The 15,142-nt window shown below is 53.8% G+C and overlaps 1 protein-coding gene across 5 annotated transcripts in view; it reads right to left on the minus strand.

Moving 5' to 3' along the window:
* htr2cl1 (5-hydroxytryptamine (serotonin) receptor 2C, G protein-coupled-like 1) overlaps positions 1-15,142 on the minus strand; it is a 71,282-nt gene that overhangs the window by 31,147 nt on the left and 24,993 nt on the right. For 2 of the 5 annotated variants that reach the window (XM_029841109.1, XM_029841107.1), the window contains exon 1: positions 10,788-11,044. The exons of the other annotated variants lie outside the window; for them this stretch is intronic. The gene's annotated coding sequence lies outside the window, so the exon portion shown is untranslated. Of the gene's footprint in view, positions 1-10,787; positions 11,045-15,142 lie in introns of those variants that run through there. 5 annotated transcript variants of the gene reach the window in all.

The raw sequence follows: 15,142 nt of genomic DNA on the forward strand, positions 1-15,142 counted from the left end.
TCACTGGATACCCAGAACGTGGTCTGGATACCGACCTCCTGGTCTCAGGGTCCCCCCAACAAGGTGCAGGTATCAGGGGCAGCCCTGACCCGTCTGCCTCGTCGGAACAAAACTGGACAACAACTGGACCCTCGGCCGGTCTGGTAGAACCCTGACCTGTGTAGCGGGTTACCAGGTTAGCGAGGAGACCCTACCCAGAACCAGGTGGACTAGATCTCCCTGACCTTCTGGGCATTAGCACACGTTAGCGCCGCATTCTCTACATCCTCCAGTTTGCTGGTTTCCGCTGATGTTAGCGTCACGCAGGCCCGCGCTGCCTAAATGAATCCGTAATTATGTGGAGAAGAGACACGGAGAGAGCGTCTCCAAGTCAGAAGGCTAATAGCAACACGCTAGTAAGGCACCCGTGAGTCATTCTCCTCCTCCACACTCGTGCGGACTCCCTTCACTCATTTGCAATTATATTAAAAGAGGCGTCGTAGCATCGGAGGCTTCCCCTGCTGGAGTCTGAGGAGCTAGCGTTGGCTGGAGACCCCCCCCCCCCCCCCCAGACAGCTGCTGCCGTCCTGGGGTCTGCTCAGGTCACCGAGTGGGGTGTCGCGCTATTCTGCACAGCTATGTAGCAGTTAACTAAAAGCTGGACTATCGTCAAGGTCTGAGCACCATTTCTTGGCTACCTAGCTAGCGTGCATTTTGTTGCTAGCAGTGTTGGGAGTGTGATGAGCGCAGGAGGAAAAAAAAAAAAAAGCTGCAGCGGCTCCGACAATCCGAGCGTGCATCCGGCACCATTAAAAACCGAAGTCTTGGAATTTGTTTCGCCACCGCTGACCTCAGCAGACTCGCCTTAATGCGCTTCGGCTGTGGCTCCGCCTGCTCCCCAAACAGGCACGTGCACGCTCGCGCGCGTGTGTCCGGCAGCTAGCTGACCGGTCGATTCCCACATTTATCCGCGATTCACCCGCAGGAACTCGATGCGTGATGACTGAGTCGATAGCGACCGGAGGACTGGCAGAGACTGAACCTTCCAAACGGAACACAAAAGACAGGAGTCGGGGCCACGAACCGCCCGCGCCGTTTAGCCCAGATTGCAGCGGCGTGCGAATGCTATCACCACGGACGGAGATTCCTCATGGAGACCCGAAGACGCTCATTAAGGGCTCAGACTATTGCTAATGTAGCGTACGCGGGTTTGCGTGATTTTTCCAGGGCTAAAAATACCCGGACGCACACACGTGCACCTCGCGCTCCACCCCGAGACAGGAGCGCACGAGTCTGCGGCGTGAAGCTAACACACGCAACGTGATAGCTGCAGGAAAATGACACCATCTGCCTAATTGTTGTTATTTATTGCCTTGTTAGCTGGACTACGTCGCCTCCTCCGCCCTTCCCGTACGGCTAAACGGCCTTGGGCGATCCGAAAAGGTCCAGTCGCCGCTACTTGATGTTAGCATTTGTATGATGTAATGACGCTGTAAAGTGAATGTGGAGCAGCACAAACACACAAGCGTGTGCGCTAGGTAAGCTACGAGTTTGGCTAGCAAAGAGGATGAAAGCAGAAGCGACGGGAAATGCTAACATTAGCCTTCTGGACGTCCTTGTGGAGACATTGCTGAATTGAGCGCTCTCCCTGAGTGTGAGATTAAAGAGGGGCGGGTCAAACACCTCATCTGTCCAAGTGCCAAGGTCAAAGGTTAAATGTGTTCCATTGATCCAGCGAACGGAGGCTTGGGCGCCGTTTATCAGATTTACTTCCTGCTTTTCCCCCTCAGCTGAACGGCGGACGATTAAAAGAACAAAAATAGGCCCTGATCGCTTTACACTCCAGATTCAGATGCTAACTAGCATTTGCTTATGCGGAAAGAGCAGAAGCATTTGCGGCTTCTCCCAGCTGAGCGGTTGGAAAGCCCCTCCCCCTTGACCCAGGGGAGACGGGTGCTGTGAGAGGGACGCTAGCTCCCTCGCTCCTCTAAATTACATTACATGAGGAGTTGCCAACGTTTAGTGTGGAACAGCGCGCTAATATGCTAATAGCATCCGCAGGAGGTACTGTAATGAACAAAGGAGACGTCCGCTGATGGAGCCCACGTATCACGCTTACAAGGAATTACTCGCCAGGAGCCCTCTTGGGTTTACGTGATTTTAGCCTGTTAGCTTTAGATTTCCCAGCAGGCTCGAGCTAAATGGATTCACAGTGAACCTCCTCATGTCGGTTACAGCAACCTAGCCCCAACGCTGAGATGGCCCTTGCTCTTGTCGCTATGCTACAGCAATAGAGAATCGGGGGGGCCGGCTGGACAGTTCAGGACCAAAGCGCCGTCTCCTCCCTCCTGTCGGCCAGGGGGCGTGTCTTCCAGAGGCGTTCGCCAGGATCGGACATTAGCGCTACAGAAATATCGTTATGAGCGACCGAGTCACCTTTTACACTAAACGGTGATGTTGCCGTCGCACTTTGCAGACCTTCGTTGGCAACCAGGCAAGAGGGCGTGGCTGGGGGGGGGGGGGGCGGAGAGCAGAGGGGGCGTGACTGGAGGCGGAGAGCAGAGGGGGCGTGGCTGGAGGCGGGGAGCAGATGGGGCGTGGTTGGAGGTGGGGAGCAGAGGGGGTGTGGCTGGAGGCGGAGAGCAGAGGGGGCGTGGCTGGAGGCGGAGAGCAGAGGGGGTGGGGGCGGAGAGCAGAGGGGGCGTGGCTGGAGGCGGAGCGCAGAGGGGGCGTGGCTTCTGACACACTTGGCTTTTGCACCTGGACCGCCTCACTCACCTGTAGACCTCCTCCATCACCTGTAGACCTCATCCCTCACCTGTAGACCTCCTCCCTCACCTGTGGAGCTCCTCCCTCACCTGTGGAGCTCCTCCATCACCTGTGGACCTCATCCCTCACCTGTGGACCTCATCCCTCACCTGTGGACCTCATCGCTCACCTGTGGACCTCCTCCCTCACCTGTAGACCTCATCCCTCACCTGTGGACCTCCTCCATCACCTGTGGAGCTCCTCCATCACCTGTGGACCTCATCCCTCACCTGTGGACCTCATCCCTCACCTGTGGACCTCCTCCCTCACCTGTGGTCCTCCTCTATCACCTGATGTTCACCAGACTAGAAGAGGTGTGAAGCACCTGACCCCAGACCAGCCAGACGGTTCCTCGACGGCAGGAAGTGTCAAGACTGAGTAAAGTTGTGAAAATCGCAGCCAGATGGAGGAAGGAGGAGCATCAACTCATTCCTTTGATGACGGATCGCCCTAAAGATCAAAGTCATCCCCTCACCTGCGAGCCCCTCGTTAGCGGAATGTTCGCTTTCATCATCATTTTCTGACACCAGCTCTGACGGAACGAGATCAAAGCCCGGGTGGAGGATCAAAGGATGCGCCGAGAAGATTGAAAGAGACAGACGACACAGTTCACGACCTCGGCCGCAAATGTGAGTGAAAACGGACGAGAGTGTTAGCATTGCGTTAGCATTTAAAACGCCATAAAACACACATTTATCTGCATCCCAGGCTGACGACAGTCCCCACGATTCACCATCCGTCAACACCAGCTGGTCACAACCACAGCAGACCATCAAACTCAGCCCGGTCGCCCCCGACAACCAAATCCTGACCCTGATTGACAGCGCTAATGTGACACAGACGCTACTATGGAACCATACCAGACAAGGAAATCCTCATTTTCGAAAGGTTGTGTGGCGCCGTGACAGCTTCATTCTTCACGCCATACTTTCTGTGCACGTGCTCGTGTGTGTGTGTGTGTGTGATCCTGCACTTCCTGGAGAGCGTGAGAGCATGCTGGGAAATGTGTCAGCTTATGCTGAGGGGGCGGTTTGACTGACTTTATCAACAGCAGCGCTAGCGCCCCAACAGCGCCTTGAAGGGCTGACTGATGCCGATGGACGGTCGTGCCTCTGCGATGCTACCGTTAGCATTAGCGTGCTACGTCAGCAAACGTCCAATAACGTCGCCCCCTCGCACACAAACTGCCCCTTATTGCCGATTGGGGTCGCGGAGGGTCGCTGGAGTCCACCGGTGCAGACAGCGGGTGAGAGGCGGAAAGAGTCCCAGTACAGACGCTTCACACACCCTGAGGGAGGGGGTGAAGGGGGGTGGGGGCGGGGCTAGAGTCTCCATATCTGTGCATTGTGGGAGGAAACTGGAGGCACTGGGAGGCACTTGCTATGAGGTGACTGTGCTAACCCTGCAGTCTGAAACCAATCATTAGACCTTGTAACAGGAAGGTTAGCATGTTAGCTTGTTAGCGTGCAGTTCTGGTTGCTTAGCGCTGGAAGGCTACAGAACGGAGCAGGACCACACCTGTGTCATCCGCGGCCCATCGCACCGCTATAGTGGCCATTTTGGACTTGCTAACAGCATCGCAGTTTTATTTGTGCTAACTTGCGATGCTTTATTTAACAATCCTCTGTTAGCATTAGCTAGACTCTGGAGGATACGAGGCCGTCCGCGCACCTGAACCATTTATGCCTTCAGCCTAAGGACTCGGAATCTGGTGCTGCCGTCGTGTGGGAGCAGTTTTCTCCAGGCGATTAGTGTGTTTCACCTGTCTCCGTGAGTCGGGCGGACAGACGGCATCTGTTCGCCACGCCGCCCCGCTGACACGGGTCTTTGTTCTGCAGCAGGAACCTGACAGGATTCCTGCCGCGCGGTGTCAGGAACGTGTCGCCGGCAGGTTTTACAGGAGGCCGTAGCGTCGCTGCAGACACAGACGCATCACACGCCGAACGCGCAGGAGTCTTTTCACAATGAAGCCAGATCCAATCAAAGCCACCCAAACTCATTTTCTCGCTCGTTCGCGTTCACGGTTTCCACTTTCAAAAGAACGAGTAATGGAACCTCCTGCAGATTTCGCACAAGTTAACGTCGGGAAAAAGGGGGCGAGGAGTCGGAACGGCGCCCGGAGCGATACGGACGGGACGGCATAAACAGGTTACGGATCGGATCAGACAGTTCTGTCGCAGAGGAGACCGAGTTCTCCCCGTCAGGGAGACGACTCGGTGAGTTCAGAGCCGAGTCCGATGGGAAGAGAATCGATAACGCGGAGACGGAGGGGAAGAGAGGCCCGGTTCTCTCTGACAGCTTCACGTCAATAAACTGGATTTTCACGGTAGAAAACGTAGTTTTCCATCGGTAGCGGCAACAAATAGCAACGAACAAATATGGGTAGAAGGCCGTGTGGTCACGCGAGTCACGTTTGTGGCTAACGCTCGGGAAGCAACCAAACATGCTAGGTTAGCATCTTAGAGCGAGCGACACGGAGCGCTAGTCAGCAACTGATGAATGAAGGACCAGCGCAGTGCCAATAGGGGGGGCTGTGATAGCTAATCAAGCTAAAAGCAACCAAATCCCAGCTAGCGTTGATGCTACTCCACCACACCTGCCTTCTGCTAACGAAGGAACGAATCAGAAGTGTCCAGCGGCTTCTGTCTCCTGATTGGCTGCCGTCTAACAGGGGGCCTTGGACGAACGTCTGCTTTTTCCCTCCCTTTTTAAAGATAAACGGGATTCGTCTCCTTGAGTTGCTGCCCTGGACGCCGTCGCCGTGGTCGCTCCCATCTGTCGCTCTGTTTCTGTCCTCGGATCTTTGTGGGAATGTTTCCAAAATAGAAAATCGCTCGCTGCTTTTATTTGACTCTTGTCCTTCGTCCTCTTTGTTCTCCCCCACTTTTGTCCCTCGTCTCTGCAAACGTACCGACCTTCCAACCACCATCAGGGGGGTTAGCACATGCTAGCATCTTCCATGTAAAGTCAAGGCTCTGCGTAACCCTCTCCCGGGTCCTTCCCACCTGTCCTTGGCTTAGGGACGTGGTTCCGGGTCGGAGGGTGCGAGGACTGAAAATGTGACCCGAACAAGTATCACCCTATTCTGGTGATCCATCAGAAATATTACTGCCAGCTAATGCACGTGCTCGTGCACGTGGACACGAAGCCTTCGTACGGCTCAACTCAGCCGGAACAACCACGGTGGAGCAGCGGCCGCCACGGTTCTGCTAGCACGTCTGTCCTCACACTGCTGCCGTTATGGGTAACTGAAGGATCCGTGCACGCGATGCTGAGCCAAGAGGGCGGGGCTGAGATTTATGGAACAGGAGGGAGTGTAGCGCGCTGCTTCGTTGCAAAGACAACGCATTAGCGCTAATGCAAACGCAATGCTAATCTCCAGGCTGTGGGACAAATTAGCCTTTGTGTCAGATTTAGGCAGTCAGAGCAGTAAGGGGGGGGGGGGCATTGCTCTGGCACACCTGTAGTCCAGGACTCCACAGCTCTTAGCGACACCTTTAAAGCGCAGCTTCAGCATGCCGAGGTTAGCCTCAACCAGCCTGAACTAGCCTCAACCAACTTCAACCAGCCTCAACCAGCCTGAACTAGCCTCAACCACCTTCAACCAGCCTCAACTAGCCTCAACCAGCCTCAACTAGCCTCAACCAACTTCAACCAGCCTCAACCAGCCTCAACTAGCCTCAACCAGCCTCAACCAGCCTCAACTAGCCTCAACTAGCCTCAACCAGCCTGAACTAGCCTCAACCAGCCTCAACCAGCTTCAGCCTCAACCAACTTCAACCAGCCTCAACCAGCGTGAACTAGCCTGAACTAGCCTCAACCAGCCTGAACTAGCCTTGACCAGCCTCAACTAGCCTTGACCAGCCTCAACTAGCCTTGACCAGCCGGGTGGACGGACCACCAGGCGGCCCTGGTGGGTTTGGCTGAAGCCTCTGAAGCTCTGATGAGGACGAAGCTGAGAAGTTGGTAAACTGACAAGCAGGAGTGTATTTTATCCTCTGTGTGTGTGTGTGTGTGTGTGGTCGTTGTATCAAACGTCGCGATGCTGCGAGACAGTTCCTGAGGGCGAGAAAGGAGGTGAGTAGAATACAGATCAAAGGGAGACGTAAGAGAGAGAACAGGCGCTGAAAGAATGTTTCCAAGTACTGACGCAGGGCTAACCTCAGCCAGGCTAACCTCAGCCAGGCTAACCTCAACCAGGCTAACCTCAATTGTGCTAACCTCAACCAGGCCAACCTCAGCCAGGCTAACCTCATTACAGGCTGGCTCCCAAAACTTATGTTCCAGGGATATTTTTGATACTTCTCTAGCATCTGTAACCATTAGCATCAGCATTAGCAAGTCAGTTTTAAACATGCCTGCTTGCAAAAAACAGAAAGAAGAACATGGACACACAAAGGACGATGAGGGAACAGATAAAAGGAAACGGGGATTAGGAAGCGCGAGGGAACATTTTCTAGATCACCTTTTAGATGAAGGCGGTGGGGAAAAGAGGGAAAAGAGGGAAAAGAGGGAAAAGGGGTAATAAATGGAGTGAAAGAGATGCAGAGAGGATGAAGGAGGATCAGGAAAAAGAAGGAAAATTAAAAAATACTCGACTGTGACGGCGTGAGAGAAGGATGAAAAGGCATCAAAGGAGAAATATGACACATGAAAGGACAAACACAAAAGAGACAATAACGGAGGAAAAAAGAAGCGATAAAGGGAGGATGGAGGGAATTATGCAGCAAGGCTCTCGGACAGAGAGGAAGGAAGGGAACGCTGAAGACGGGAAGCCTGGAAATATCAATAGCTAGCAGCGGCGCTCACAAGGTTGAAAGGATTTATTCCAAAAATCACCGCTTTACATGATTAAAGCTACTCGCGGCCCCGAGGTTAGCCAACATAATCGCTTTGCCTCTTTCATGCTAATCACATCAAACAAGCTAGAACGAGCAACAGGAAGTGGTAAAAGGGAGGGAAGGTGCGAAAACGGGCCCGATGACATTACACGCCGAGGGGGGGAACGTTGGGGGGGGGCGCCAAGAGAGATGCTAATTCTGCGCCCAAACCTCGTGTATTGTCAAAGCTAACAAAGGTGCATCATCTGCATAAAGAAGCATCCTGGGATGCTCAAGGTCCGGAACATTAAACGGGACGACCGTTCCAGGTGAACCGGCTGAATCCGTCCTCAAGAACCGGGATAGCTCTGGCGGGCGGGGACCCGGTCACCCTCGGAGCCGGGTCACGGTCCACCGGATCCACGAGGTGGCCCCGGTCCATCTGTCTGGACCAGGTTGGGCTTGTGTTAGCGTGGAGACTTGGAACCTTGCCTTTAAATCATCATCATCAGCGCAACTCTCGCGGCCACGAGCGCCGGCTACCTCATCGGTTTTACCGCTGCCCTTGGCGCTCACCTTCACCCCCTCTGACTCCTCCCCCTCCATCGCTCGCTCAATCGCATCAGCAGCCGGAGACGTTCCCAGCGAGCAGAAATCAAAGGTGGCGGGAACGCCGAGAGGAGAGAAATGCACATTTATGAGGGGGGCTAGCGTGAGCGACCGTGGGGCCACAGGGGACGCGATTCCTCCTTTTAGCTAGCACTTTTGTGATTTGGTAATCAAGTGAATTAAACCCAGTTACCCTGCTGTGACCCGGGGGGGGGGGGGTTACAGTGTCGCCAAGGAATCCCCTGAATCCCCCCCCCCCCACCAAGGTCCACCGTTTAAACACCGTCGGTTCGCTACAAGGACTCCGACGTCGCTAGCGCCTTTCATGCGGCGCGAGCGCCTAGCAACGACTCTTCAGAGTGGCTGAAGTGGACTCAGCTGACGCAGAAGTGATGCTGCATTAAAAGACGACTCTGGATAATAGAGGACAAAGAAGAAGACGGGTCAAGGCGAACCAGGTTAGCGCGCTACAAGCATGCTACTCTTCACATTTTCACTCCCTTTTGGCAAAATACTGTAAATACGAGCAGCGCTAGTTGAAGCTCCTCCGTTTGTGGAGGAAATGCTAACGTAGCTTCACATCCAGAGCTGCTTCTTGGATCCAGACGCGTCCGGTCGGCCCAAATGTTCCCAAAAACTGGAATAATCGGAGTTTCTAACAGGTTAAAATTGCATCGGCTGCAGTTAAACTGTTGTTGAACATCTCCTAAATCCACCTTCCATCCATTTAGCTCCATCCTGGTCACATTAAGGCCGTACCAGCCCTAAATCCCCATCTTGATGCTATAAATCCGCCTACAGCCTCGCGATTAATGATATTACACAGCGGCAAAGCCAGCGGATCCCATTTTAGATCCCGAATATTCCAACAAAGCAGGCGAAGAAGCTTCCAGCTCACATGGTTGGAACCAAAAACTGCACCCAGACTGGAGAAACTGACCCCAAACGTCTTCGAATGATCGTTTTACTATGTTAGCTCGGACTCACCGCGTGGCTTTGCTTTGCTAGCTGCTAGCATTTGTTTACCCACTTAGGATTCAATCTTTTTGTTTTCAAGGCAAACAAAAGCTGTCGTGTGGTGACGAGCGAGGCGCAATCAGACTCCAGCAGGTTCTATATGTAGAAGAAGAGGGTTCAGGGGCTGATTGGGTCCGCTAGCACCAGCCCAGGCTACCGCCCCGCTAGCCTCGTCCCCAGGACGGGTGTTCTGTCCACACAATCAAGGTTGCGGGAAAAATCCCGGCCGGCGGAACTCCGGAGGAGCGGAATCACTTCGTCCACTTTTATTTACCGCTTTGCTGCGAATATGTCAAAAGCTAAGCTAGCAACAGGTGGCAGGTTAGCAGAGAGAGGATGGTTCTCACAGCAGTGGACCACCCTGGATCACATGGGCTGCGTGCACATCACAGGCGTGTTGTTGCTGCTACCCCCCCCCCAGCAGACCCCGCCCCCATCAGACCCCGCCCCCAGCAGACCCCGCCCCCCATATTCCCCTTTGTTCCGCTATGTTCTGAGACTCTGCTACAGATGGTTTTTCTCTCAGGGAGACCAAATCAGACGGAGCCTCACGGTCGCCTCCCACTGGTGGGGATGATGGGTGACAGGGCGCCGCTGCAGCCTAGCATGTGAGCATGAAGCTAGTCCGCGCTGGGCGAGGAAACATTAGCTTTTCTTTTTGTTTTTAATGCTAATTTAACTTAACGCCAGGCCCAGACCAGGACAGGAACAGGAAGGACCCTCACTACTACGCTAAAGAAGATGCTAACTGCTAAGATGCTCGGATCATTTCACAACCGAAGCTAAGTCATAAGCTAGCTGGTTCAAAGTCCTGAGTTGCTTCCTAAAATTGATCACTTTGCTCCGATCCGCCCGACTGTGACGTCACGTCGTTAAGGGTTGACTGAGGCAGATGACGTAGTTGGAGGACACGGGACAACTAAAAGGGTCCAAAATTGTCCCCCGCTCTAATCCTCCCTGGAGGCAGGTGGATTAGCGGGATACGCGCGCGCGCGTGCACACGCGGAAACGCACAGCTGATGATCTAATTCCCATTGCGGTGCAGGCATTTGCGGCTCCCCGCAGACCCCCCCCCCCCCCCGGGACGGACACGCGGGCGGCCACGCCCTCTCCGGGCAAAGCGGCGGACGCGGAGACGTCTGCCGGGTTTTTAGCGCCGCTGCGCACGTGCGTGCGTGAATCAGGGTGGGAACAGAATCCCTCAGAATTTCCCTCTTTCACCGGAAGTCCCCGCTAAAAAGACGCTTTGTCACAAGAATTGAGGAGTTTCCCTCCAATCACTTGACTCTACTGCGCACCGCGCGATGTGTGACCCACGCGCCCGCGCACGCACGCGCCGGCAGACACCGTCCAGCAGCAGCATCTAGGCTCACATCCCCGCCGGTGGGACGCGCACACGCCGAGCGCTCCGACCGATCACCCCAAAGTTTCCTCCCACACGTGACCTCTCTGAACTCACAGACGTCCCACAGGTCCCCGCCACATGTCCCCGCCACATGTTCCCGCCACATGCCCCCGCACTCACACGTCAATCACGGGCTTTTGTTCGCTCACCCTCGCGAGGGAACCGTCAGTTTCTCCAAGTTGCTGCTCCGCGCGTGCGGTCTACATCCTCCCCGTGTTCCGGCTCCTCGCCTTTGCGTCCGCGTGCGCTCCGCGTGCGCGGTGAGTCCCCACTTGTTTGCTCTTCACGCACGCAAAGCGCGCAGCCGCCGGCCAACTTGGACAGGAAGGAGAACGCGCGGCAGCCTCCGCGCACCTCCCGCCGCTTCAGGTCGTCCCAGACGCGGCGGCATCGCACGCGCTCCGCGGGTCCGTGGTGGGTGGCGGGGGGGAAGGGGGGGGGGGGGGGGGGGGGGGGTTAGGTCTGCGCGAAAGAGGGGTTAAAGTTCCGGATCAAACAAAAGAAAGAGACTTCTTCTTTAAAAATGGGCTCGGAGGAACATCTGTCCGCTGGAGGAGCAGCAGGAGGAGGATGAAGGACTCCTGACTGGAGGAGAGCGCGAGGTGGAGAGAGAGGTGGGGGAGGGAGGGAGGAAGAGAGGTGGGGGGGGGGGGAGAGGCTACGTCCACCGCGAGTTGACTCCTGCATCCAGATTGAAACGATGTGCGCAAAAACACACCCACAATAAGCATCAAAGGCGGCAGCGGCGGGGGGGTAACAGGGAGCCGTGCACGCGCCGAGCGCCAAACACGCAAATCGTGAGGGATTGGGTCGTTTCGATGCTGGGATCGCCGAGCGCGCGGCTCTGGAAAGGTGATGAAAGCGCAGCGGTGCGTAACGGCGCTGCGCGCGGAATGTTAAGCGCGTGCCCCCCCCCCCCCCCGGTCTGGGACGTTCCATCACGTGCGAAATGAGCTCCCGCAACTGTGAGTCGCGCGGCTCTTTGTGGATTCAACGCAGCCTCCGCAGCCGCAGGTGTGATGGATCTTTAACGGGGTTCACCTGCGGATCCACCCGGGTCGGATCCCCTCTCCGCGGTGCCGGAAGTGCGTCACTGCGGTTCTCATTCACCGGAACACGCAGCCAAGGCGACGCTTTTTCCCACTTTGGCTGCAGATGTGGAAAAACCAGACAAAAGGCAGAAACATCTGCCCCGTCTGGGGGCAACAGGGCATCCAGGTGCGCTCAGGCAAACTTGGGGTGACACATTTCCCCCTTAATTGCAATCATCCAGGAGAAAGTAGCTCCTTTAGCGCTAAGGAGCTAGCTAATTCTAGAGACTCTGCATCGGCTACGTCCAAAGAAAACGGGCCGAGTCGCTGCGACAGCGACGGGAAAACAGGAACGTCTCGACTTTCCTGGCCAACGTCCTGGAATTCTCCTGGATTTCGTATCTGTCTCGCAAACACGCGCGCTGGGCAGCAGCTAGCGTCTCCAGACGGACGCGGTGGGTGTCCCTCTGCAACAAGTCTGAGGTCTAAAAATGCTAACGCGCTTCCAGACAGCTGTTTACGTTTGCAGCTGAGCCGCGCCAGCGAGCGCAGCGCCGCTAACCTTGGATGACCTTTAGCCGTCGCTACTCTTTGTTGGAATTGTTGATACAGTTTTTATGGAATTAGCATATTTAGCCGAGTGCTTTACGTTTGACGTCCAAAAATCCGAAAAAAATAAAAGACTTCCTACAAGCTTGTCAGCTAGCAGGAAGTCCCGGGTTCAACTCCAGAAGGTCGATGGTTGGACAATTAGCTCGTCCTCTCAGCCTAAATGCTACAATCTGGAGAGAAAAGAAATTTGGTACAGTTAGCTTCTTTTTTTTAAGGTTCTTTCAAGAAAACAGGGATCTGCAACCTCTGGCACCGGTGCCACAAACGTCACGCTGCCGCATCATCAACGGACACTTGGATGAGATCAAACGCTTGATTGGAAAAGGCCGAAGAAGAAGAAGAAGGAGGTTTCTGGAGACAACAAATCCAGGTTCATCTTTGTGTTTTCGGCTCGCGTTCACGCTAGTTCAAAACTAGCATAAAACACGTCCACCGTGCAGACAATAACCAAGAAAGAAGAATGTTCTGAGTTTCAGTGTTTATTGAACTCGAAAGCAACGGAGGACAAAGCGAAGCCGCTTCAAAGGAAAGGTGAGCGCAGGTTAGCCAAACACAAAGCTGCTCTGCCGTCGTCAAGGTTACGCAAGATCAGAAAATAGAAAGTACTTCAGCGATTAGCTGCTGTGCCGACCCGCAGGAACACGTGGTCCGACTCCACGCCATCCAGGTACCGTTCAGAGGGGAGAGTAGCATCAGCTCGACCGTCTAGAAGCTAATTTTGTACCAGAGTTTTAGCTAACCGAAGAACCATCAGAACCCTTCAGAACCGATGCTTAAGATTTACCACAGCTACGTGGCGGCTAACAGGAAGTTCTCACTGGTGTAAATGTTACAGACCACTGGGAGCAAGCTAAAGTCATCCGCTAGAAAGGCGGTTAGCGACAAGATGCTGTCATGGAGGTGGTCGCTGCTGTAGCCTGGAGGAACGTGAATGTAGGCCAGAGCCGGAGCGGAAGGACCGGGAAGGACCGGGAAGGACCGGGAAGGACAAAGTTGACTGGCGTGACTGGAGGGCGCCTGGAGACGGAGGTGCCCGCGTCTTGCTATGACATCGTCATCCCAGTCAAACCAGTTTATGGCTAAAGCAAAGACGCGCGGCTGCTCCGTCGGGATGAGAGAAAGAACCTTTGGTTTTCTGCCATTAGCGAACAAAAGTCGACGGGATTTAGTTCGGATCGGAGAAATAAGCAGGAATCTCCTCCGTTGGTTCCGTTGCTACGGAGCAGGATTGGAGGTGGGTCAGTCTCTCCACATCCCAGCGCATCGCTCAGCTATTCCCAACATGTCAGCTCCCAAACTAAACTAGCATGAGGGGGAAAACCGATGGATCCCTTTGGTGCTAACGATGAATAGCTACGGGATTTTAGCGCAGCGTAAAAAGAAGCGTGAGAACGGCTAATTGATGTCATAGATAAACAAAGCTAAACGAGACGAGTCACTGAGACGGTGTAAATAAACACCGACCTCAGGTGTTAAAGGTCTTTTTTGGTCACGGTGACGCAGGTGCACAAGAATCAGGGGTCAACGCCGCCGTCGGAGGCTAGCGTGTGAGTGTAGGAGGAGTAGGATGACAAATTAGGGGTCTAATGTGCGTCTGATGTTTAAAACATCCCTCTTTCCTCCTCAGGATGTGGCGAGAGTGTGTGGGCTCGCGTTAGCGGAGGCTTTAGTGGGAACAAGATGTTTATATAAAACATTCAGGCCAGCTCCTGTTTTTAAACGCGAGCGAGTGCTCATCCATCAGCGACAATCTCTGTGCACGCTCAACTAGCGAGCTAAATTAAGCTAGCAGAGAAAGTGGGCTTAACAAATAGGAGGCAAACCGGAGTTGAGCAAGCAAAGCTTTCCCAATGCTAGTTCGTGCCTGTTTAGGCTAGCCTCGGTCACAATTGCTAAGCTACTGATGACGATGCTAGCCTGCTCATTAAAGTGTGGATACAGAGAAAACTTTGTAAACATCCTGTTTTTATGTAAAATGAGGTAAACCCAAAGTTCCCGCTAACGTTCGGCATTCAATAGTCATCGGACCTGATCGAGGAATGCTAATGAAATGCTAATGAAATGCGGATAAATGCGACGCGTCCAAACTTTGCTAATGAAATGATGATAAATTGCGTTCCTGGAGGCTAAAATGGCAACAGGTGCGTTATTTGTCTTATTTATTGCGGCGCCGTCTGTCGGGATGGAATTGCCTTTAATTAGCTTCCGTTAGCTCGTCAAACAAGTCGGGTTTTTTTCCCACATCTGACATTTTAACAATGGAACGTGCGACTCCTTAGAGTGCCGCCGAGGGTTCGGCTCCGAGGTCACTTCCTGCGTCATCGCCTCAGACAGAATGCTAATCACACACGCTAACTAAAAATGCAGCTGAAGATGAGAAATTTAGCATACTCTGCTAGCTTCAAACTAAGATTGCAACCTATTCTGTGTAGCTACTCTCTTTTTGGAGCTACCTTCCGGATCGGTTAGCTTCACTTGAGGCTCTTCTATGGATAATGTAGGCAGTTAGCATGGCTTTTAGCAACACTTGCTCCATGATGCTGTTGACATTCCTGATTTACTAGCTAAACTAGCCCATCATGCACTGTTTTATTTACAAAACTGAAAACTGCAAATTCAGGAGTCAAGGAACCTTCAGCTAAAGAAACCTCTTTATTTCCTCCGTTCTGTAAATTAGCCATTAAAGTCCGAGCCGCAGTAAAAATGCTACCCTGCTAGTTCCTGCGGCCGCGCGCCGAAAATGGCTCCTGTCAAATTGAGATAAACAAGGTTGCTGTGTAACGAGGGGGTGGAGGTGCGTTTGAGTCCAGTCCTTTTTTCTTGTTTCAACCGCTTCAACGTTAGCACATCAGAGGCTAAAT

This window comes from Takifugu rubripes, chromosome 8, assembly GCF_901000725.2.
Source record: "Takifugu rubripes chromosome 8, fTakRub1.2, whole genome shotgun sequence".
NCBI lineage: Eukaryota > Metazoa > Chordata > Actinopteri > Tetraodontiformes > Tetraodontidae > Takifugu > Takifugu rubripes.